The sequence below is a fragment of the Schistocerca gregaria genome, chromosome 4 (assembly GCF_023897955.1).
Source record: "Schistocerca gregaria isolate iqSchGreg1 chromosome 4, iqSchGreg1.2, whole genome shotgun sequence".
In the NCBI taxonomy this organism is placed as follows: domain Eukaryota; kingdom Metazoa; phylum Arthropoda; class Insecta; order Orthoptera; family Acrididae; genus Schistocerca; species Schistocerca gregaria.
This window is the reverse complement of record NC_064923.1, coordinates 267547233-267573773: the sequence shown is the minus strand read 5'-3', so window position 1 is coordinate 267573773 and position 26541 is coordinate 267547233.

Genomic DNA, 26541 nt, shown 5'->3' with positions numbered 1-26541 from the left:
CACTCCTTCCACTTTTCAGTTTTCCCTTAATTGCTTAGTACTGGTTTTCTAGCTGAGCTCTTGATATTCATAGAGCTGCTTCTCTTTTCTCCAGAGGCCTCTTTAATCTTACTATAGGTGAGATCGTTCTTTCTCCTAGCTACACATGCCTCTGCAGTCTTGCATTTGTTATCTAGCCATTCCTGGTTAGCTATTTTGCACTTTCTGGCAGTCTCAATTTTTAGATGTCTTTATTCCTTTTGATCTGTTTTACTTGCAGCATTTTTTAAAAATCTTCTTCCATCAATCATGTTCTACATCTCCTATGGTATCCAAGGATTTCTACCAAGGCTTCTCTTTTTACCTATTTGATCATATGCTCATCTCTCAAAACTACCCAGTCAAATTTTGCCTAATGCTCCCTCTGAAACTCTCAATGATATTTGGTTCTTTCCACTTATCCATGTACCATTTTCCTAATTTCCTATCTTTCTGCAATATCTTATGTTTTACTCTACCATCCATAATAAATAAATTTGCCCATTTTGTATCAGACAAACGTAAATTTTTTTTTGCCGCTTTTGAGTTGTTAGTACCATAAGGAACACTGAATCAAGACCTACATTATGATCAAAGAAGCATAACTCTATCTTATGTGGGTTCCATTTTAGTTGTCAATGTATCTACATTTCACAAAAAATAGTAAGGATCAGACAGATGGAAGAGCTGATCCGTTTTTGACCATGGGACAGAGAGTTAATTTGTGAAATGGAACAGCTCTTACATTTCTCTGATCCTAACAGAACTGTTAGAAGTTGATTTCCCCACTACTTCACTTTAGAAGCATTGTCACCGTTGCTCTGTGACAACAATGAAATGTGACTTCCTGGCAAGGAAGATAAATACTGTTTCAGTTTTGAATGGGTTTACAAGCAAGTAGGAGTGCTATGGAGTCCAGAGGAAGAAGGACAGTGAAAATGTGCCTGTAGAAGGAACAAAATTTAATGGAATCTTGTAAGTATTAGAACCTGTTTCTTAGTACATATATTTTGGTAATAAGTACTATAATAATAATAAATATTATTATTGTTATTACGGACACTGTCATTATTATTATTATTATTATTATTGCAATTACTGCTGTTGTCATTAAGGAAGGGCGTGATGTGGAGATGCTCAGGATATTCATTGGTTCGGATACAGATGATCCTTCCTATGAAACAGACAACACTACAGATTCTGGTGAATAGCCACAAAATTACTAGACACTACAGAAGTTCCAGTTAATTTTCTTTTCCTTTCCTCTGAATACCTGTCATGTTATTGTTACAGACAGCAGTGGTGAACATGGAACATCCCTTGTAAAGAATGTCACAAAAACTGCTGGGGATGCAATTAGTGCACAAGTATATCATCACAATCAGGACGGGGAAATTGCAGATGATAATGCTGGTATTGAGAAAAGTAACAAAAAAAGAAAATGAAAAAGGATAGCAGTTGAAGAGGAATGGAAAAGAAATCAAAGAAAACTCCATCGACAGCATGGTATGGCATATATTTCTACAAAGAATTCTGATGTTCCCACAAGAAATGTGAAGCCAAAATATTGCTCTAAATATCCACAACAATGCAACAGTAAGTTCACTGAGCAAGATAGACAAAATATCCATAGAGCCTACTGGGATCTTGGATCGTTGAGCTACAAAGGCAGTACCTAAATAAGTTTGTGGAAGAAGAAGAGAAACAACAAAATGTGAGGACACAATCGGATAACTCATGAAGGAAGAGGACCAAGGAATTCTATCTGATAAAGGGATTGGATAAGATTCAAGTGTGTTTGCAGTTTTTTCGCAAGACTTTTGACATTTCTGAAACCTTTGTAAGAAATACTATTGAAGAACAGATGAACATCATGTAATTGAGAAAGAGCAAAGAGGATGTCATGAACCAAGTATAAAGAGACCCAAAGAAAGTAAAGAGGCTGTAAGGAAACACATTAAGAGTTTTCCTACCCTTCCTTCTTATTACAAGAGGAAAGAATGTACATCAGATTATTTACCTGCTGATATGAGTATTAAGATAATATATAAGTTATATCAGGAACAACACTATGAGGAGGGAAAGACGGACGATTAATTATGGCTGTATAGGGAGATATTCACAAAGGAATTTAATCTGAAATTCCACAGGCCACAAAAAGATATGTGTGACAAATGTTTAAAGTTTTCACACCTTTTGGCTGAGGAAAAGGAAGACAAAGATTTTAAAAGGGAACAGGAAGAGCATTTGAAAAGGAAAGAAATGGCAAGGGAATTTAAGAACATTAAGAAAGAAAAGGCGAATCTTTGCTAGCTGAATTTGACTTACAAACTGTGCTTTACTGCCCTAAGGTGAATGCAAAGGCAGTATTCTATAAAAGAAGGTCTACCTGTACAATCTCACAGTTTTTAGTGTAGGAGAAAACAAAACTGTTTGCTACATGTTGGACGAGACAACAGCGAAACGGGTGTCCACAGAGGTGGCTTCATTTCTGTGGGATTCTTTGAAAAATCATGCACAAGGAAAATTGATAACCTTGTTTTCTAATACATGTGGGGATCAGAACAGGAATGTCAACATGAGCACTATGTGCTTCCATGCAGTGAATACACTGGACATTCCAACTATCAACCAATGCTTTTTTGAGTCTGGACATTCATAAATCGAAGTAGACTCAGTGCATGCGAGCATTGAAAGAAAAAGTAAACATATGGATGTTTTCGATCCCATTGGCTGGTATATAATTGTAAGAATGACCTCCAATAAACACAGAGTGACAGAAATGGATAACACTTAAATGTTTAATTTCAATCAGCTTCAGAAGAACATAATTCAAAACAGGAAAACTGCTCAGAATCGAGAAACTGTGAAATGACTTAAGATTGTTTGGATGCAGTATAGGAAAGATCAGCCTGACATGATGTTTTTCAAGTATTCTTACAATAACCATGACTTTCAAGTTTTGCACACCAAGAAAAGACCTGGCCTATGAAATTCTTCGAATTCTGGTCCTGAAAACAATCCTCTGTGCCCAGCATAAGATAGTCCTATGTGGATAAGTAAAGGAAAAAAGATCTTGTAGATTTATGTGACAAGGGTATTATATCTCCTAGGTATCACACATTATATCAAAGACTCCATGCAGCTAATGATTTAGAAAATGAGGAAAATGTGGAAGTACCACAGGAATAGACTTCATGTTTATTTTCTGTTTTTGTTTCTTTTTATTATTGGTGCTAGTTCATCACCTTAGCTATTTCATGTAAACCAATAATTTTGGCTCATTTAAATGTCCAAGTTGCATTATTTGTGAAACAGTAATCCACAAACAGAAAAACAGGTGTGAAAAGGTACTGTGTTTCATTAAAATGATTTTTCATAAGTTTGTTACGTGAAGATTAAAAAAAAGAAATATTATTTCTGTTACCTGTAAATTATTTATTGTAAAATCAGTGTTACTGCAGACAAATAATGCAAAGTGAAAATAATAATGGCTTTTATGTATTCTCCAACACAGACTGATAATAAACTTCCTGAAAAACAGTTCTCTAGCTTATAGTACTCATTGAAAGCTTGTTCGTGTAATCTGTATTTATAAAGACATCATTAACACAACTGCAGTAATATTTAATATGATAATATCACTTAAAGTTGCATATTATTTGTTTGACATTCATAAGTTATACAGCAGTAGCCATTAAGTTAACGATTAGACAAACGCAACTACGTGCATAATTTCATTTAATATTTCATTAGTGTTCACCGAGTGACTTGAATATGTAACACCCAGTAGAAAACAACAGTGAATGAAGTATACTTTTTATTTACCATAGAAAGGTTTGTGAAAAACTATTAGAAAGTACTCAGTTTTTTGGACAAAACCTATAAATCGAATTATCTCAAAACACTTTTTTTGTAGTTACGTTTCTTTGATCCTAAATGGGGGAATTGTGGTCGGAGTCCACATCTGCTCCTGGAAATGTTTTACAGTTTAAAATCTGGTTTTAAAAATACTATTATATAATCAATCTAACCCTTACTTTGTCTCCAGGGCTCTTCCACATATAAAATCTATTCACGTCATTCTTGAACAAAGTGCCAGTAGTGATTAAATTAAGTTCTTTTCAAAATTCTACCAAGCAGTTTCCTCTTTAATTCCTTTCCCCAAGTCCATATTCTCCTAATAGTTTTCCTTTTCTTCCTATTCCTGCTACTGAATTCCAGTCTCTTACCATGATTAAATTTCCCCCTCCCTTAACTATCTGAATTATTTCTTTAATCTCATCATACATTCTTTCTATCATCTCTATCATCTGGGCAACTAGCTGGCATATGAGATTGTACCACAGTGGCAGGTGTTGGCTTCATGTCTGTCTTGGCTATGATAAAGCAGCCATACTGAAGGTGTTTTTATTTGTTTTAAAGGAGACGGAATATGTGAAAATATCTATGCAACTGCTGATTGTGCTGCTTATTATCATCAGTAACAGGTACCTTGAACCCTAAAAGAATCCCAGATTTAAACTAAATGCACCAATCTCGTCAAAGGCTGAGAAGCAATTATACTTGGTGCTATAGCCCTCTGGGCTGCCCAGGGACAGTCACATTGTGTCCCTTAGTGACTCAATAGCTCTGTGCAACTCAACTGCACAATTTCACAACACAAAGTCACAATGATGTAAGGTCCACCTTGGGTTACCCTTTGTACCCACCTGCTGCTCCCTAGTTTTATTAGCAGCAGCAAGCTCATTTACCAAAGCAAAAGCAGCCAATAACTCAGAGTACACTATATAAGCTTGGCCATATCCAGTCGCCCTGCCAATCTGGCTTGAGCTGCTGTACAAGCAACTGCATTGAACAGAGTTACTGAGCTATGCCACACTGCAGGTCTTGTCGACATGCATGTCATCACGCTACTCTATTCAAGAGCATTCTGAACACTGAAGTGAGGAGTGGAACTTGAGTAAGTGCCGCAGAGAATAAACTGAAAGCAGTTGACTCTACCTCAGTCTTTCATGGACCTTGTGTATTTGTTGGATCTGTATTTAATTTTGGTATTAGTAATAATGACATTTTGATTCAAGGTAATGGTTTGTTGACTGCTGCTATTGTAAGAACCAGTAATACCACATTGTTTGTTGCCTTACGCAAACTCTTAAAATAAGTACAGAAAATTATTGACTACACATGTTGAAAATGACGAATGTAGAAACTGAAAGTGAATCACACATTGAAAAAATGGGAAGGGGCAATGATATGGGTTGGACCAAAGTTTTGTAAGTTCATTTTTGGGAATAAATTCTATTTTTGAACATTTGTTGAGGGAGAAAAAAACCATTTAAGAAGTGAACTAAGTAATGATGTAAAAAACATAAACTTTGTCCACAGGCCCTGGCTGACCCAGCAGTACTGTCTGGCTGTCGTGTCATCCCCAGCACGCAGGCGTCACCAGATGCGGATATGGAGGGGCCTGTGATCAGCACACCGTTCTCCCAACCATATGTCAGTTTCTGAGATCAGAGCCACTACTTCTCAATCAAGTAGCTCCTCAGTTTGCCTCACAATGGCTTAGTGCACCCTGCTTACCAACAGCACTCGGCAGACCGGATGGTCACCCATCCAAGTGCTAGCCCACCCCGACAGTGCTTAACTTTGGTGATCTGACAGAAACCGGTGTTACCACTGCAGCAAGGCCATTGGTGATCTAAGTAATAAAATAACATAAAACAATGGCAAAAATAACAAATCAAGTAAAAATTGTTTAATTATAAATTGGATTTTACTTAATAACTAATTGAGGATTGTTGCTAATCATAGGAGTTTCAGAGCAAAAAATGTTAATGTCTTGAAGAATTCCAGGGTGATGTTCATTGCTGTTCATATTTGTCTGCTGTAGATATCATGGTTTCACTGCAGTTTTGGATAATGCTGAAGTATTTTGCAGATCTCATTGAGTAAATTTTGAAATGAAATGATTGAACATTGATGTACTGGTCAAGGTACTTTATATACTTGTTCCAACTGACAACGAAGGTGAGCTGCATTGATTAACAACTAAACTGAACTAGTTCACAACTAATCAGCACTGATATCTGCCCTCTGCCATCTTCACAGTTGCAGTCACTGCCACTTATATATGATCCTGACAATACATGATACTTACAGAACTGTTATAATCAGTACTTTGTATTATTTACAGTAGAGAAAAACTTACACAAAATTATTTATGTGTGGTGTTGCTTTGTACAGTATATTACACTTTACTAAATGGTCTTGATTCATGCTGACTTTCTGGAACTGTCTGAACAATAATTTCATACAAAAAATTAGCGTGTTGTATAATTGAGTCATTATTCTTTTAAATTAAACAATTATATTTTAACTGAATATGAACTAGTAAATACATTGATTCAGATTACCGAGATTCATAATTTGTTAATGAAATGCCGTGTTTAGTGTCAATACACATATAATCTTTAGCTGTTCCAGATAACATTAGATAATAACAAATGCAAAATATAGTCATATAATAACACAATACTTTACACAATGTATCTAGTAACACACTAAAAACTGTTTATAGCATACTCCCATAAATAATCCAAGCATGTTACATTATGGCTCACATTGTGCAGTTACAATTCCCTAACGTCAAAGCTGATCTATACAGCGAGTCTGGTTGTTATTTTATGATCCTTTCATGTAGGATGAATATTGTGTTCATATTCTGTGTTCTGGATCCCTGAAGTAGGGTTCACTATATCTCTTAGCTGTGACAGTAATAAATTTTCTCCCTCTTGTGACAAGCCATGGCATACCAATTCTTAATAAGTACAGACTCATTTATTGCTTTCATTGAAACAAAATGGGTAACACTGAAGTTGATTTCTATTCATCTCACACAAATAAGATCATTATGACATACAAAATAAACACCAGAACAGTGGCATATTCGTTCCAATATCTGAGAAATCATGGCACTGAAAAAGAAAACTCTGTAAAAACAAATGGAAATATTTTTAGGACGTGAGAGAGAATAAAATGAAAGCATTTTATTGCCACTAAATTTCAGTTTGATTTGGCTATAAATGTCTTAGTGGTTCAATGGTGAAAATTTTTTTAAAAAAGGAGGTTATGTGCCATGTCCCTGTTCAGTGCTAGGATATTTATATGTCACATATCACTTTTCACATCTCTGGCAATGTTTGTTAATGACACAAACGTTGTGTTGCATTGTGGTTTGTAGCCTATGTTAAACTGCAGGTCCCACTATTTCCAAGAGCAGATTAAAGGAGCAGCAGATGGAGTGGGGGGAGGGTAGGGGGGGGGGAGGGTGATACTCTGTCCATATAATGGAAACTAAATTAAAATCAAATGGCAGTTTTTTGTAACCTGTGCTTAAGTTAAACACATAAATTTAGAAGCCTCATCAGTAGATTTAGTCGTTTACTTCTGCATTCTCCAAACCACCATACTTTGTCTGCCTACAAAAATGTACTACTTGTACCAGCATCTTGAGGCCCCTTTCCATTTGAACTGTGCACGCCAAACATTAGCAGGGTTTCCCAACCTGCAATGGCACTATCTGCTTTGCCCCCATTGTTATCATTGTTACTATTGCTTACTGCTCATCCAGAATTCAGTAGTCTATCCAAACAGTTCATCTTGACACTGTTGAGTTTTTCAGTTTTGTGTGTCATGAAACAAGTTTACAAAATAACATCTTTCTTCTCTAGAAAACTGAAGAAAACATGTAAGTGTCTCCTTACGTATTATATGGACCAGTGTTTTTGTTTCTATAATGCTTAATTTCAGACTTCAGGTTGTTCAAGTAACTGAGATTACTCACCAATTTTTACACGATCTTGTCCGTAGTGCATTGTTTCTGTCACTACAGATATGACGTTGAATCAGAAAGTACAGAATATTTCTGTGTCAGTCACTTTAGTTGATAAGCACAAAGTATTTTGATGGTCACCCATCATCTTCAGATGGTACATGAATAAAACTAATTGATCAAACTAAATTAATTTTATTTGCTTAGGCAGAGGAAAGTGAATTATCTTGGTCAGACATACATGTTGATATAATGAGTCCTCTTAAGCCAATGATAGCACATTTTTCCTTGAATTTTTTTGTCCATCTATACAACCATGCCATCTATACAACCATGCATCATATTGTGTGAGGTATGTATGGGATTTTGCTTACATAACAGTAATAAACATAGCTTTACATACTTATGTGAAACAGAAGTGCGGTATTTTCCTTGAATGTCTTCCTTGTGATAATTTCCTTTTCTTCCCTATCACTGTGGAAATTTCCTGGCACACCTACATCTGGTTACCTGTGTAGCAAAGTAGATCAACAAAAAAATGACAAAATAAAGAATTGTGAAGTAACTGTAATAGAAATACTTTGGGCCATCTATTCATGCGGTTCTCTATGTTATATTGTTGTACTCTGTTCTGATGTTGAGTGTTGAAATAAAAGGTGTTAAAATGTGTAACCAACATTCTTCATTGGATTACTTCCACCTTTAGTAACATGCCTAGAGTGGTACCCCATGCAGAATGTGTCACTATGGATTCAGGGAATTTAGGCAGCATGAGAACGGAGGATGGTGACAGTACTTCACAACCGACCACCAGTAATGCGACAGGTATTCTTCAAGACCAACAGCCACAGCAAATGTCTCCACAAGGTACAGAACATTAAACTGCCAATTTCTGGACATCAAGGCCAGAACTCTGGTTTCTATAATTGGAAAGCATTATATGCCAGCGCAATGTACAGGAAGACACATCACAATTCTATTGTGTCAATTCCCACTTAAATGAAATTCAGACAGTCATTGAGGAGGACACTTTATGTGTGCATAGCTATGTAGCACTTAAAGACTGCCTAATAAAGTACTCTGCAATCACTATAATACAGGCTCCACAGATTAATGGCAGACAGTGGCTTCTGATACATGTACCCACCCATGTACTGCAAGACCAGTGCTCACTAGCGGGACCTGAACTACTTTCTGAGCAGTTCCTTCTCATACTATGAATCAACAGGCTTCTAGAGAACATGAGGCTTAGCCTCACACCAGACAAAAATCCTTCACTACAGGTGCTGGCAGACAAAGTTGAAAACAAGGCAGCTAGCATAAAAGGACTGTGCAAAAGTATTCAGTATGCTAGCAGTCATGTCCGAGCACTGCTGTGGCTGCCGCAGACACTGGTTCCAACACAAGAGTGCCAGGGGAAGCACCAGTCCCCACATCCAAGTGACAGTGCTTGCACTTGCTCAGCACCATGCCAATATCCTAATGCCCCTGACAGCTGGCCATCGAGCTCAATGTTCAAATCGCCCTCACTCTTCTGCGTTGGTTTTTAAGAAATTGTCCAGTCACATTTTTGTCTGCAGAATGTGCCCTGACATGCTACATGTGAAGATGTCCGTGTCAGTCTGCTGGCATGGTAGCTTTTCTCCACATATGTTCTAAAATGGGATTTCAGGCTTAAAAAGTACAGGAGGAATGTTGCGGTGCTCATGCATATGGGAATAACAATATTTTTCAGCTGGATTCAGGTACAGATATTATACAGCGTGTCCCACTCAAACCTCCTTCATTTCAAGGACCCGGAGAGAAAAACCACAGTAGATATGACAATTAAAAATGCACCACATTGTAGAGCATCTCAAAGAATTTGTATTCCCCCATCAGAAGTGCCAAGTATCATCGCCAGAGTGCAGCATGATCGCATGAAATGAAAATGGCAACTCCACAGCAATGCGTGCAAGCAGCAGTGTGTGGTTTGCAGAAACAAAATCGCCAATTATTGTGCAAAGAAATTATCATCATGTGTATGAATGTGATCCACCTGATGTGAAAACAATCAAGGAATGGTACAGGAAGTTTCTGGCAACAGGAAGTGCTCTGAAACATTCTGGTGGTGCACGTTACAGAGTTTCAGAAGAGACAGTGGAGGACATCAGTCAATTCGTCAATCATCTAGGCAACTTGATGTACCTTGATCAACACTGCATTGTGTAGTTCACCAGTGTCTTCATATATGTGCTTACAAAGCACAAATACTGTAATACCTGAAGCTGAACGACAAACCACGCCGACAACAATTTGCTGCGGATATGCTGCAGCATATTGATATGGATGCCAGCTCCTTGGAAGGATGTTTATTGTCAGATGAGGCAACCTTTCATCTACCAGGAAAGGTTAATAGGCATAATGTTCAGATTTGGGGTTCTCAAAATCCACACTTTGTCATTGAACATGCTCATGATAGCACTAAACTAAATGTCTGGTGCGGGCTAATGCACGACAGGATTTTTAGACCGTTCTTCTTTGTGCAACAAACAGTAAGTGGGTCAGTATATCTGCACATGTTGGATCAGTTTGTGTACTCTCAGATACAAGACTTGCAACGCAACATCTTTTTTCAACAAGATGGAGCTCCACTGCATTGGTCAACAGCTGTTCGCAATTTCCTGGAGAGAAAATTTCCCAATCAATGGATTGGACACGGAGGACCCATTGCCTGGCCACCATGTTCACCCGACATTATGCTCCTTGAATTCTTCGTGTGGGGATTTGTGAAGGACCACATGTATGTGACTAAAGTGGACGACATTCCTATACTGTGACATCATATCACTAATGCAACTACAACAATAACAGAGGAAGTGTTACAAGGAACTTGCCAAGAAATTATATATAGACTCAATATTCTTCTTGCTGCAAATGGTTCACATTTAGAGGCATATTGATGATAAATAAATAAATTCTTTGACATGCTCCACAATGTGGTGCATTTCTCGTTGTCATATCTACTGTGGTTTTTTTCCCTTGGTTTTTGAAATCAGACAGGTTTGAGTGGGACACCCTGCACACATGCACCACAACTTCGTCATCAACTCACCAGCCATGAAACCTTCAGCTTCAGAGAACTTAGATGTTTTTGGCGGTTCCCACTCACAAAGTGGTGCCTCATCCATGGAACATTTTCATACTGATTTAACCCACTCACAAATAATATCAAAAAGACCCATTAAGGACAAAATATCACATATCACGTTTTTTTTAACATGGGATCCAACATCAACATTTTACCAAGGACACTGTTTCAACTGGACTTCATGGGCACTACCCTCCACATGACAGGAGCTAATAACACAGTTTCCAAGCACCTCACAGGAGAATGAGATTTGATGGATCTTGGATGAGTTCTGTAGCCTCCCTTCAGCATCAGGTGACAAACATAAAAGAAGACCAAAAACTGAGCACTTTATCCGACTGATCCCAGAGCAACCTGTGGCGGCAAAACCCCATTGCCTCGTGCCCAAGAAGTTGACTGCAGCCAAAGCATACATGGACAGACAACTTAGGGATGGAATCCGACAGACGATGGACCTTGCCTCTCGACATGGAGCCTAAATAGGATGGTTCATGGAGAATGTGTGGGGTTGCCAGATAATGAACGAGAGAACCGTCCCAGAAGGGACCCCATGGATGGTTCATGGAGAATGTGTGGGGTTGCCAGATAATGAACGAGAGAACCGTCCCAGAAGGGACCCCATTTCCTACATAATTTACATGAATAATGAATTGGCTAAAGTGACAGGGTTTAGTGTAATTGACTGCACACAAGTTTACTCACAGATCGCTATGGCCTGAATAGATGTGTCATAAACAGCAGTAATGACATGTTTCACGTTATATGAGTACTTGTATGTGCTGTACTGACTAAACAATGATGCCTGGATGTGACAACATTTCATCCACCAAGTCTTCCAAGGCCTGTAGTCTGTATGCTGTTTAATGGACGATATCCTCAAGTCTTCTCATTCACTGGCACAGCATGCTAAGCACCTAAAACTATTTTTGAGTGATTTCAGCAAGCAGTGATTGTGGTGAATATAGCTAAGTGTGTTTCTGGTCAGGGTAGTGTTAGGTTCCTAGGGTTTCACTTAGCAAAAGCAGGCATCTTGCTGCTAGCAGACTGAATCAGAGTGATACAGCAAGTGACTATCAAAGACATTCAAGGACTTGAGACATTTCTTAGCTACGATCAACTACTACTGCTGCCACCTACCTTACGTGATAATGTTTCTGGCGCCACTGATGAGATTGTTTAGAAACAAATTCATGGCAGGAACTAGGAAGCATTTAAGTTAGTGCAAGAACATTCCATTTGAGCCGTACTACTGTACCATCTGCATAAAAACATACCACCAGCTGTTATAGTGGACTCAAACCAGATGGCAATGGGTGCTACCCTCCAACAGCACGCTGACAGTGGGCGGCAGACCCTGGTATTCTTCTCCTTACTGCTAACAGAAAATTAAAGAAACTGTATGCCATCAAGTCAGGAGCAATACGCTGCTGTAAGAAACCTTTGTGAGTATGTGAAAGACAAAGTTCATGATATTTATAGACAATGCCACTATCACCGCACTATTTAAAAAGGGAAACTTGACAGCAAAAACTGACTAATCAGACAGGCAGTGTTTATTTCCCACTTTACCACTGATGTCCAACATGTAAGTGGCCTTATCAGGAAGTTGCATCAATATTAGGGCAGTATGATGGGGCCACATAATACATGTACCAATGCTGGACAATAATAAGATGTGCTACAGGAGCAACAGAGTTCAAGTCTATAATTAAGGAGAGGCCAACACACAGTAGGATGTAGGTTTACCGGAGGCTTTGTGTGTGTGTGTGTGTGTGTGTGTGTGTGTGTGTGTGAAGAGTAAGGTGATGTGGCTTGGGGTTGACAGAAATTGTCACACATGGGCAAAACAGTGTGGCAGGTGTCAGCAGAGCAAAATCTGCTGTCATGTCCTTGGTCTATAAATCATTCAGCACACCTTCAGCCAGATTTGGGCAGTTGGGCAGGCATGTGTTGGTCTTATGGGCCCCTTTCATATTACAATGGCTGTCGTTACGTGGTAACCTTAGTGGATTTCTTTACCTGGTGGTTGGAGGCCACTCCTGTGACCAACATCATGGCAACTATAGTGACAAAGGCTATCTCAGGGGGTTACATCGCAAGGTTCAGCATGCCACATATCATCACAACCAACAAGGGCTGGCAGTTCATGGCATTCTTACTTCAGGAAACCCTATGATTATGTGTCTGCCCCTACATCCATCCCACCAGAAACAATTGGGCCAGCAGCGGTATGGTGGAAAGGTTCCACTGTACCTTTAAGGTGGTGCTGATGTGTGCCAACACCACATGGTCAGATGCACTACCGCTCATCCTGTTGGGCCTGCAATCAATAGTTCACTGGCAAAACCTGTTTACGGCAAAGAAGTATGCCTACTGGTGGAGGTAATTACTGACAAGCCTTCCAGCTCCCTCTGCCAGCCTCCAACACTGAGTTTGCGTGATACCTTCAAGAAATGATGGCCCAAATATGCACCTATGTGCTGCAGTTATGGGGACACAGGATCAGCTTCATACACAAGGACCTCTACAGCATCCCTCTTGTCTGAGTGTGGGATGACCTGGGCTGCCCACCTCTCATGCCGCCATACAGTGACCCCTACAAGGTTCTGCAGTGTGGGCCAAACACTTAAAATTTGACACAGTGAATAAGACAAAATGGTTTCCATCGATTGGTTGAAGCCTGCACACTTTGTTATGGAAGCAACAGAGGACACCACTCTAGTGCCACCCACTACATCACCAGCCGCTCCCCAGTGCCACACAAAGGACTTCACCCTTACAGGCTGCCACCAGCGGGGTCCCGCCTCACAGGAACTGGTTCCAAAGACTATGAGGTCTGGCCACAATGTAAAACACCAGTTCTCCAACATAACTGGAGCTTGTAGTATTAAAAGAAAAGGAGGAGGCAAGGGAAGGACTAATACAGTGACAGAGATCAACAAGGAAAGTATGAAACAGCTACAACTGAAGTAGGAATGTCTGTTTGTGTGATTCTCTATGTTATGCTGCTGCACTATGTTCTATTATTGAGTGCTCAAATAAAAGGTGTCAAAGTGTGTAACTGACATTCTTCATTGGATTACTTCTAGCTTCAGTGACGTCCCTATACCCATATTTACCTGTGACGTTTAGGAATATCATGCCCAAGTCACTGTACAACAGAGCAAGTCTTCTTTTACATTCACTGTAGTATTTTACCAGATACCCTGATTTCTTTAAAGAATCAAACTCCTTGTCTAAAACACCTTCAATCACCTAATTACTTTAGAAATGAGTTAATGTGTTAATAGTAGACGTTAAAACAAGAAAGTGAAAAAAAGTTTATAAGAAGTTTGGAATTGTGCTTAAATTTTCTTGCAATTCCCTGCATGCTCTTAAATTTCAAATACCAGTACTGGAAGAATAAAGTCCAGGTATCTGCATCAGTTATGCTGTCTCAAAACAAACACACAGTTCCTGACTGTAGTACTTCTTATTATGTTAAACTTTTCACATAAGATTATACCTCTTCATCAGTAGGTTATGACAGTATTTTAAGTTCAGTCAATCATTATGCAAATTACTGAAAATCAAATATTTGTTGCCCCTGGAAGCTGTTCTAGATAGGCAACCTGCAAATGGTATAGCCTCTACTTTTCGGGACAGTGATTTCTTAACACGTATTACTTTGATTTATTGTGTTGTTGTTTCATTGGATATACATAATTATAATTTTTACAGTTGGCCTTGAGTAACAAGATTAGCTACAGTTTTAATTAAAATTCAAAATAAAATTACATCCTGGTGTATTTTTTATCCTAAACAGGAAATTTAAATACACAGTTTTTTTTTTTTTTTTTTTTTTTTTTTTTTGCGGAAAGCATAATATCCTCAAAAGGCTAAAGGTATAGAGTGTAGCTTTTCATCCTCATTTATCCTTCTCTGCATGAAACATTTGTAGTGCATCCTCGGCCAAGGGACAGTGATCAACATAAGTCTTTTGAAGATGACAAAGATGCCAATATTTGTAACAAAGATAAAGCAGAGGAAGAGAGTAAGGATCTCTGAAGTAGTCTTAATCTTGATCTTAGTTAATACATTGGTATGCTAACAGATGGATGCTCTTTCATGAGTTCCGAGGTTGTGGGAGCATAAAGAATGCAATAATGCTGAACAAGTGCCTTGTTATACTCATTCTTTAAACTCGTCTATTTTTAAGTGCTCTTTTTCTTTACAGCTTCACCAAAAACAAATGGTGTGCTCATAACGCATATAGGGAACCAGCTAGTATCCATGTATGAAGTGAGTTGGGTATAAAGGCATCTGTCTGTAGTGTCTTTCCTAAGAAAAAAAAATATTGAAAAAATTGTGGAATACCCTGCGGAAATTTTGCAATGGTCACATTTTTCAAGTAAAACCTCTCACGTAATAGCTACAGTCCTTTTACACGCAATCAGTAATGGAGATTTCATCACAGCTCTCATGTGCCTTGCCGATGCATTTAGCCAAACATTACCTCTCAGTAGGTTTTTCCAAAAAGAGTCTATTGATGTTAGCAAAGAAACTGAAATCCTGATTGATACTTTCTCAGTTTTTAAAACAAAGCTGTACAGTCAAGCCAAAAAACTGGCAGATATTAAAAGAAGCACCACAAATACCAGGGATCCTATCTCATTAAGTTAACAGGCCTAACACTGCTCCATCAAGTTGTTTTATCCCTATTCTTGACACAGTAAACACTGGTCTAGAAAACATATTCTCTAAAGACTTTCTCAGTCTCTAAAGTCTCAACACGGTTCTACAAAAAATCTGCTCATCTTTAATAAGGTATATGGAGTCAGTAATAATAAATAATAATAATAATAATTTTATTGTCATTTGGCTGATTACAGCAATAAACAAGTCAAGAGCATATATTTCTACATAAATTACTATATCAATGTATACTGGTTTACAAAAAATAGGTACATGTTAGAATACAGTATTTTCATCTTAAAAGTTCATCAGTGGTGTAAAATGGATTGTATAATAGTAGCTTGTATAATTTAGCTTTAAAAATATTTACAGGCAGTTCTTTAAAGTCAGCACTTAGTCTATTAAACATCCTTAGTCCAAGAACTAGGTAGGAGTTCTGTGGTTTTGATAATCAGTGATATGGCGTGTCTACAGGTGTTCTGTTTCTAGTATTATGGCTATGAATATCACTTCTCAACACAAAATTAGAGACATTGTTTCTAATGTACAATAAAACATTGTAAGGGCATGTCATTAATCAATAGTATAAACAGTAAAGGTCCAAGCACCGACCCTTGAGGCACTCCATACCTAACAGTGATTAAGGATGCAGAAACTCTGGCTATAAAGTAATTGGGGAGCATGAAAGTGACTGCATTTCTGTTCTGGAGGCAGAGCTCAAGCTATGGTTGGCATAATGGGAAAGGGAAGATGCAAACTAAACATTATTGCCAAGCTGTGCAGTTTTGCACTTCAGAAATTTTCCCTTCAATTAGATCTTTAATGTTGAAGATTTGTTCTCTTCCTGTGTCAACTGCAAAATGTTGAACCTTTGTTCTCTTCCTGTGTCAACTGCAACAGCAGACAGACCTTTATCGCCAATGAAACTCATTAAGACTTGGGGGCAAAACCACTTAACATTACTTGCTTTGTTGTATTCCATAGACACATCATAGTTAACAAAGAACAAGTTATAGATAAGTATACCGAGAAGGGCAGAAGAACAGAACACATATTTTCTGAGGTACAAATTATTTAATACCAGTTGTTTTTCTGTAATGTAAAAAGATAATAGTAATTAGCATTTACACATGTAGATTATTGTTCACAATTTTATATAAAAAATTGAAAAAACTGCAAATCTGATGCTAATATGTATGGTGCATGCCAAACATATACTGTATGACTCAAGATGTAAAATGAAAAGTACGGAACAATGATTTTTTTTTAATTTATTAAGAAGATCTTGTACGCCGTACACATGTATCTTGTATGCAGTACACAATCAAAACTACAGTTTTATGTACCTTCATGTGAGCTTTGAGTTGCTCTAACCATGTAATATCATTTTCCCTGTGTACATTGAACTTCTTTGAAGGCATTAGTCTCAAATGCGTTGTTTAACCAATATACTTAATACAGATATTACATTTTTATTCCTACTACATTTGGTATTCTTACTACGTTTCTTCCAAATGAGTATCATCATAAATTGTATTGAAAACAAAAATTTTAAATAATTAAGTACCTACTCAAGACTTTGCAAATATTATTTTAAAAATATAAATATATATGTATTTATGAAGTATCCAAAACTTAAAAACTACAATTTTAAAAAGTATTTTATTCTCATTTCAGTTTATTCACTTTTAATGTGATTAGGAGTTTGTGTTGACAGAATGCTTACAGATCTTGTGGTTCTGTGTTGACCATTATATAAATGAAGGTATTCCGAAAAGGGCTGAATGAGATACAAGTCAAGAAATTTAAAACTTTGTTGTCTAAAATTAGGCATAATTTTGTCCACCTTTGTTATTTTTATGTATCAAAACAGCTTCAAATATCAGTTTTTGAAGGCTTTTCTCTTTACCTTTCAAGGGGAGGACCCCTAGATCTTCTTTCTCTTCCAGACAAACACATCCACTCACAAAATTAAATTCATCGGCCATTGCCTATTTCTGTCTAGGAATGTGATTTCAAAGGCTGAAGGAAAGCAAGTTCATACCACCTCCAATAGTGCTATTGGCAAACTGGTGTGATATTTGAGCAACCTGACTGTCTACCAGCTTCAGGTGGTCCTGATTACTGATTTGTCTTCTGTTGTATACTGTCTTATTTAGCCTCTTCATCCTGCTGTTGAGCTCAGGTTCATGGTACCTGTGGTTGTCTCTGCTGGCAAGGTGGAGGAGAGGTGCACTGTCAGGACACAAGTTTTGGTCCACAGTCTATGTCACCACCATGGGTGTCAGGAGTCAAGACACCACTGATGATGATTATTATTATTATTATTATTATTATTATTATTATTATTATTATTATAGGTTCATAGGGACTAAACATCCTGGCTATCAGCCCCTCATTCCCTCGACAAGAAACGGTTAGTCCGCTACAGGCTCTTTGACCTTGTCATTGGGGTTGCAACTTCGTGACAATAACTTAAGTCAGATTGTTAAAAGTGGGTACAAATCAGGCAGTTAGAAACTGCAGCCATCCATGGGGAATGGATGCAAGTTCAGAATGAGAAAAGGTTGCAGTTGGAGGCTCCCTGCGACACATATCTGTGATATGAAGCACACCGTTCTCACGTGTTCCTTGCCAACACCACTGAAGCCTACACCAAGAAGGATCATCCGATGTAATACAGCTACAGTGGGGTGAGAAAATGAAGACTTGTATCGACTAGAGAGAATATTATCTTCATCAGTTAGATAAATAAAATCTGTATATAAAAATTTAAAAATATGCAACACTGCAAGAGAAGAAAGCAGTTGGAGGCCACTCAAGGCACACGTCATGACGAGAGGTGCTAACACTGAACACTGAGGTGCATTAATCCTGCTTCCCCTCAGGAAAGATGTGATATTTTTAGATGCTAGCTCATTGTCCACAAGTGCCCGGAGTAGGGAGGCAGACAGCTTCATGGTTCACCTGAGATGAGATGACAGGGTTCACACTTTGAGAATATGGTCTAGCATAAGAGGATGACCAAGCAGCTTTGGGATGAATTCTCTTGACTTACAAGGAACTCGTGGGTAAGCCTGAAGTAGCCAATATGTAACTGGCACAGTATGACTGCGCCTTTCTGAGAGGCTTGGCGAGAAGTATCCCATGCCTTGCAGGCCCCCTTTATTGTTCTCGGCTTGGTGACATTCCATATCCTGAGCTGTCAAAATCTGATGTCTCAGTTGTAATCACAGGTCTGTGCCTAGTACTCTGACTTCAAGTTTTTCTCATGTGATTGCTTCTTTAGGTAATTAGTCAGTGAGTTCATTTCCCTGTATGCTCATGAGGCTTGGAGTCCAGATGAATGTTATTTTGGTTCCAGAGTTGTGGAGGTCGACCAATAGGTCATGGATGTTAGCATCCAAAACATTACGAAGGCTTTCCCAGCATAATAATTGATAATATTCTTCTTTGGTGTGCAGCCGTATCATAACATCATTTTGACACAATATTTCAGCGGTCCAACTGGCCGCCATCTTCAGGTGCGAGTGCTGGTACACGATCTTGCCAGAACTGATCATGTACCAGCACTATCACCTGAAGATGATGGTCAGTTGGACTGCTGAAATATTGTGTCAAGATGACGTTATGATCCAGCTGCAAACCCGAGAAGAATATTATCCAAAACATTTCTGTGGCAGCACTGATATACCTGTATTCCTTGTAAGCAGATCATAGAGTCATTATTGAAGAGGAAGTTCCTTGTTGTGAGAGCTTTGTGGTGTTGAAAAGCCTGAGATATGACTACCAGCTCTGTAGTGGATATACTGTGTGCACTTGGCAGAGAAGGGTTTCTGTGCCCCTTTGCCTATGTCAAGAAATTCTGTCATTGACTCCTGTTTATTTTGACTGTGGTAGGTATGGAGAACTGAATGGAATAGACATCTGTTAATGGTGGTGTCTGCATTTTCCTTGGTACCATGGAAAAAATCCATCAAAATCACCGTGTTTGGGCATAAAGTCAAACACCAGCACGTCAGTTGGGCATGATAGAGCAGAGAGGGCTGTAAGCAGATGTCAGCCAATTGCACGCTGACTGACCCCTCTCCAGGATGACAACGTAACAGCCCCTATGTGAAGAGAACATATGCGCCATGCCCAACTGGCCACAGCCCTGTCAAAGAGAAGTTTCAAGACTAGTGACCTCAATAGAAGTGTCAACTGTATTACTTCACTTGTATTAGAATGGTTATACTGAAGAAGCTTGTTTATTTCAGATGTCACCCTTTGCTTGTGATACATCTATGTAATTCTCAAAGCTAAGTATTCTCATTTACATATAATAATAAAACTCATCAGTATGATTTGTTTGAATGTTGTCTAGCAATCCGAGAAAGCAGATTTCCTAGACAGCTCATATTCAATGACTAGGCAGATTTAACATTTGGCGACAATGTCAAAGGATCCCATAGCGGCAACCATGTGCCTGGCTACGACAGGTTTTCATGTGCTTTTCTGTTTTGCTAGCACCTTAATTCTACTTTGTCTTTCTTTGCAGGAGTGTGTTTACATGTTTTAACAGTGTCTCATATAGTGTTTTTTCAATTCAGTGTTTTCAGGTGGGTGTGCAGAAATTTTCTTTGCTTGTGTACAGTTGCTTGCCTTATCCATTTATTGCATTTTTCCCTTCCGATATGTCAACGCATCTCTCCCACCACTTGCTCAGGAGCCTCAGCTACAAGTGATAAATGGAATGCAGCTAACACCGATATTTCAGTTTAAGACCCAGCAAATTGTCTCACTGCTAAATACGGTACAGCATCTCCTGACAATTCAAGCCACCAACACAGTCCAAAATACAACTCTAGCTCTAAGTGCCATACCGCCATTTCGCCAGGTTAACGAAAAAGATGAGTAGTGGCTCGACTGGTTGCAACAGTTTGAAGCCCACGTAATTGCTCATAATGTACCAGGTACTGTGACACCACATTACTTTTTGTCAACGGTAAGAAGTGCAGTGTTTCACCCCATTCCGAAATTCTTCTCTAATGCCACTCCGAGTGAGCTTCCCTATGATCAAGTTGTAGATTCGCTAACTATTATGACCAACAAGTGAATGTAGTGACAGCTAGGTATCAATTCTTTCATTGTAAGAAATGGCCAGAACAAACTTATCGTGAGTGGGTAACAGATTTGCAATGTATGCTGAGGAAATGCAAATTCATGTGTGTTTGTGGTGCTTTATATTCAGATTTTATGTTGTGTGATGTGATCGTGTATGGTGTAACTGATGTCAGACATAGAGAATGGATTTTGAAGCAGTCGGATCCACCATTTCAGAATGTAGTGCAAATTCTCGGTCAGTACGATTCAGGTGCCATGTCGACCGATAAATTTGAGCAGCCACCAATTTGTTGGGTTGAGTCGCCCCTTGCTTACGACTGGCCCACTAGGCAGTGACAGCATGTGCACACCATGCCATTTGAACAGTTCTCCATGCCATGCAAACAGCTCTCTAAAAGGTGAACGGAACTAAGTCATGTTCTAGGTGCCATTCACAGCACAGACGCCAAGACTGCCCATCCAGACAAGCACAGTATTACACTTGTGGCAAGAAAGGTCATGTACAGTCTGTATGTTTGTAAATGTAAGAATTCTGTCTACTCACAAAAATATAGTCACAAGGCCCATGTATGCAGTGTATTCAAAACCTGCTGCAGGCATTAGCAAAACTAGCAAGCGAACAATTTCTTCCGTGCTATGCCAGTCCAAAAAACTTTTTGTTCATTTGTATATTAGTGGAAAACATGTGAAATTTCAGCTGGACATGGGTGCCTCTGCTGCTTGCTGAATCGTAACACATATGAACTGTTGTGCTCCCCACACCTGTCTAAAATTAGTATGCACTTGACAGCTTGTAATAGATGAGACACACCCATTCTCGGAAAATGTACTTTGCTGCTATGTATCACTCACATTTGCGAACTGTGACTTTTACTGTGCTACAAACATGTGATTGTGAAAACATATTTGGCCTTGATTTGTTTGGCTTTCAAATTCAGGACAATGTGCTGTCAGTGACTGCATTCAATTCTAAAGACAGTGTAGTTAGCTTACTGAAAGAATTCCTTAACTCTTTTCTGAAGGTTTTGGCAAGGCTAGCAATTTTGTTGCACATATTACTATGAAAGACATGCTCAGCCAAAATTTTGCAGGCCAGGACTGTCCCCATTGCATTACGGGACAAAGTAACTGTTGAACTTAAAGAATTGCAAGATAGCGGAACTATTGCACCCACACGAGCTAGTCAGTGGGAAAGTCCACTGGTTCTGCTCCCCAAACCCTCAGGTCACTTTTGCCTCTGTGTTGACTTTAAGTCTGCAGTCTATCTGCAAACTGTGAGTGATTCTTATCCATTGCCAGCCAGGACGGTGGCTACTTTTGCAGAAGCATATCTTCAGATACCACTAGATGAAGAATCTCAAAAAGTATGCATATGTGTGGTAAACACTCATTTGGGCTTGTTTAAATATTTGCGTTTGCCTTTTGGCAGTGCTTCCCCACCCGCCATTTTCCAACGGTATTTGGAACAACTGACTGCTCAAATACCAAACTGTTCAAATTATTTGGACAATATTGTTGTAGCAGGTAATACACCTGAAGAACACATTGCAAATATGCATGCTTTATTTTGTGTGTTATCTGGTGCACGACTAAAGTGTAGACTGGACAAGTGTAATTTTCTTAAACCTGAGTTTCAGTATCTTGGTCATGTCATAAACAGCCAAGGTGTACATCCTCTTCAATCACATTTGTTAGCCATATGAGATCTGCCAGTTCCTCACAATGTCACTGAATTGCAGCCGGTCTTAGGAAAATGAACTATTATATTCAGTTCGTACCAAATACTACACAAACTGCAGCTCCATTGCATCACAACAACATCCCCTTTGTTTGGACAGATGAGTGCCAAGAAGCTTTTCAAAAACTTAAAAGATGCATTGCTCAGTAATTGATGCTTGGTTCACTTTGATCCAAACAAACCAGTTGTGTTGCAAGTTGATGTTTCTTCTTACGGAATCAGTGCCGTGCTTTTACACAGATTTGGTGATAAAGATGCTTTCGCATCAAAAGTGTTGTCCCAAGCTCAATGCAACTATTCACAAATAGAGAAAGAGGCATTGGCTATTGTATTTCGCATGACCAAATTCCACCACTATGTGTATAGCAGAAAATTCTACTTAGTAATGGATCACAATCCAATGCAGTCTTTGTTTCATCCGATGAAGCTGGTTCATATACGAACTGCCCAAAAATTGCAATGATGGGCTCTGTTGTTTTCTCAATACCAGTATGAGATTGTGTAACATCTGACGCAACATGGTAATGCAGACGCATTTTCATGTTTTCTGATTGACCCTGGTACAGACTTTAATGCTTCTGCTGCATCTTGTCACATTGATGCTGAATTGCTTCAATCCTTTCCTCTGAATATAGGAAAATTGTACAGGCCACAGAAGCTGACTCAGGTTTGAACATTTTGCTTACATTTGCATGTCTTGGCCTCACTCACTGCATAGCACAATGAACTCTGTAGTGTGCCGATACCTTCCACATTGGCATAACCTCTCTATACAGCAAAGTGTGATTCTTGTTCAAAATGACAATGGCCAGTCATGTGTGTTGATCCCTAAAGCTTTGCAAAAAGAAGTGTTGCAGTTACTTCACCAAGGGCAGTGTGGAATTGTTTGTACAAAACAGTTAGCGTGTCAACACAGTACTTGACAGGGTATGGACACCCAAAAAGAACAGATGACGTGACAGTGTCCCACAAGTGTGGAAAATCAGTCCACTCAGCCACAAAAATTCTCTGCTTGGCCTAAGTCACAATCACCATGGCAACATGCACATGTTTAGACTTTGCGGGACCTTTTTGGAACACTCATTGGTTGATTGTGGTAGACTCTTATAGCAAGTTTCCTTTTGCTGTGCCAATAAACTGGAAAACACCACGCAGAACAATTCAGGCATTGTCTTCTATTTTTTGCCTGAAGGTTTGCCTGCAGTCTTAGTGTTGGACAATGGCCCTCAGTTCACATCAAATGAATTTGCAACATTCTGTGAACGCAATGGTATACAACATTTAACTAGTGCACCATTCCATCCACAGTCAAACGACAAAGCAGAACGTTTTGTCAGAACCTTGAAGCAGCAAATGGCCAAAGTTTGCACTGCACACACCAGGAATCAAGCACTGCAACCGTTTCTTGCCCCCTATTGTTCGCATCCATAAGATGGACCATCACCAGTGGAATTGCCTTACGGCTGGTGCCATCGGACACTGCTCTACCTGCTCCACCTCCTCAGCATCTGGCGCCAAAGGAAGGCCACAAGTATCACTTCGTGCCGCATGTTATTGTGCTTTTCAGAGTTTTTTGTGGCAGCAGTCAGTAGGCGCGAGGTGAGATCATTCATCAACTTGGTGCATGCATGTATCTCATTTCAGGACCAGACGGATTGCAAAGCTAACATCACACTCAGATTCGCCACTGTTATGTGCACAGTGATACATCTCTTCCCCAGATTCACAGATCCCGAGGACAGTGCTGACAAAGCAGCTGCCAGAGGATGTCATCACGACACTGCAAGATGACTCCATGGAGACGGAGCCTTCACCGCCTCTCGTCCTACCGATGGAGCTGCACCCATCCACGCCACAGCAGCCAATGCCTTATGGGCCTCAGGACTTGGATGCATACCTTTCTGGGCACATTTCCACCAAAGCAAAAGCCAGATGGCGGGGTTCAACTGGAAGCCTGACGTCCCCTGCAGCCAGATTCCAGTCCACTGCAGTGCCCATGCTCCTGCCTCCCCTCCTGTTGTCATGCTCCCTAAGCAATGACAGTCCATTGCTCTGGGAGGAATAAAGTCAAGTGCTGAAATGCCAATCAGGAACAACAGAGCAGAGAGGACCGTGAGCAGATGTCAGCCAATTACACACTGACTGATCCCTCATCAGGATAACAACGCAACAGCAGTGGCCCCTATGTGAAGAGAACATAAGTGCCGTGCTTGACTGTCCACAGCCCAGTCGAAGAGAAGTTCCAAGACTAGCAACCTGAATAGGAGCGTCAGCTGTATTACTTCACTTGTATTAGAATTTTTATACTGAAGAAGCTTGTTTATTTCGGATTTCACCCTTTGCATGTGACACATCCATGTAATTCTCAAAGTTAAGCATTGTCATTTACTTTTCATAATAAAACTCATTAATATGATTAGTTTGAATATTGTCTAGCGATCTGAGAAGGCAGGTTTCCTAGACACTCAATATTCAATGACTAGATGGGATTCAACGTACTGGACTGAGTACGCAACTTGGGAGGTGTCGAGAGTGAACTCTATGCACACAGATAAGAGGAGAATGTTTGAGAGCCTTGCACAGAGGCTCAAATTGTATCCCAGCTGGTCTACCTATTTCTAGGCACTCCATAAACAGTTCAAACTGTAGGTTGTGAAATGTAGTTGAGTAACATAGATTGGTCAGCAGCTGACAGTGTGTTGTTGCACAGTTCACCAAGAGTTGCTGGCATCTGACTTTCTGGTGGGATACTAGATTCCATTAGGAGTCTATGGAGCTGGTAGGAAGGCTCCAGTTGCCAACTGCTCACCACTGTGATGGACAGAATTTAACAAGCTCAGTACTGATGGTGCTGACGAGCAACACATTAATAGTCTGGGCGTGGTAAGGTCAAAGCTTTGTAGAATCACAGAATAACTGTCTGGTCTGTTCACCAATAGGCGTTCCTGAAACATCTGAGAGTATTAAGTTTCCTCATGCAGTTTTAGCTAACATGTGTGGTAACCACTTTAACTTATCGTCAAATAAATTACCTAAAATTTAAAATTTTCAACATCTTCAAGTAAGTGGTTACCTACATAAAGTGGGGGTCAGAATGCACAGCTCTGAGTTAAGATAAGTACATGATGTTAGTTCCACCAGCTCGTCATATGGTGTGTACCTGTCTGGGGATAGATAAAAAATTAAAAACTCTTTCCTTAACTGGCATGTGGACATAGACTGCCACAGCTTTTAATGCAGTGTTTAATAGCATCAAATCATTGAAAGTCTCTGGACATAAGAGCCTGTAGATTCTTCCAAACACCTCTTGACATTAATGCGATTTTTTCAGTAATTTGTAATTTCTATCATAAAGAAGTTGGGTTTCTGAGAATCGTGCCTCAATTGCCACACTGACTGCAAAGTAAGCAGCCATCTGATGACAGATGGCTGCTTACAGGAAAGTGATTAAGGGGAGAATGAGTCACTTTGCTGTTGAGTTGTGCTCCACCTGAATGTGGTTCTACATTGGAGTTCATGACTTGACTAACTGGAACAGCATAATCTGGTTTCATTTTTGATTTATCTTTTTTTTCCAGTGAGCTTTCTGTTTCTGCAAGAATTTTTCTGTCTTGACCTTTGGGATGGAAGGTGACTAGCCTTTTCTATGGCCCTCTCAGCCACTGGTAGGTGTTACACTGCTAGTGTTTCATCCTGGAAGGTGGGCATCTTGATAGGTGTCCTCTTCACTGGTGATGCCAGGGGAGAACAAAGCATTTTCTGCTGTGGTGGTGGGGTTGTTGCCACCACTACTGTGGATCTGAGGACTGAGGAAGCTGATGCCCCCACCCCTGACTGAAATATGGCGGCTGTGGCCGGGAGCTGTTGTTCAAGACCTAGTCGTCTTCATGCTAGGTGCAGATTTTGGCACAGTGACATCACATTAACTGGGTAGAGTCATTCATACTTTTTCTTGGCATCTTGATATGACAGGCAGGCAAATGTTTTATACTCCTATATTTTCTTCTTCTTCTTAAAAACTGAACACATCAGTGAACA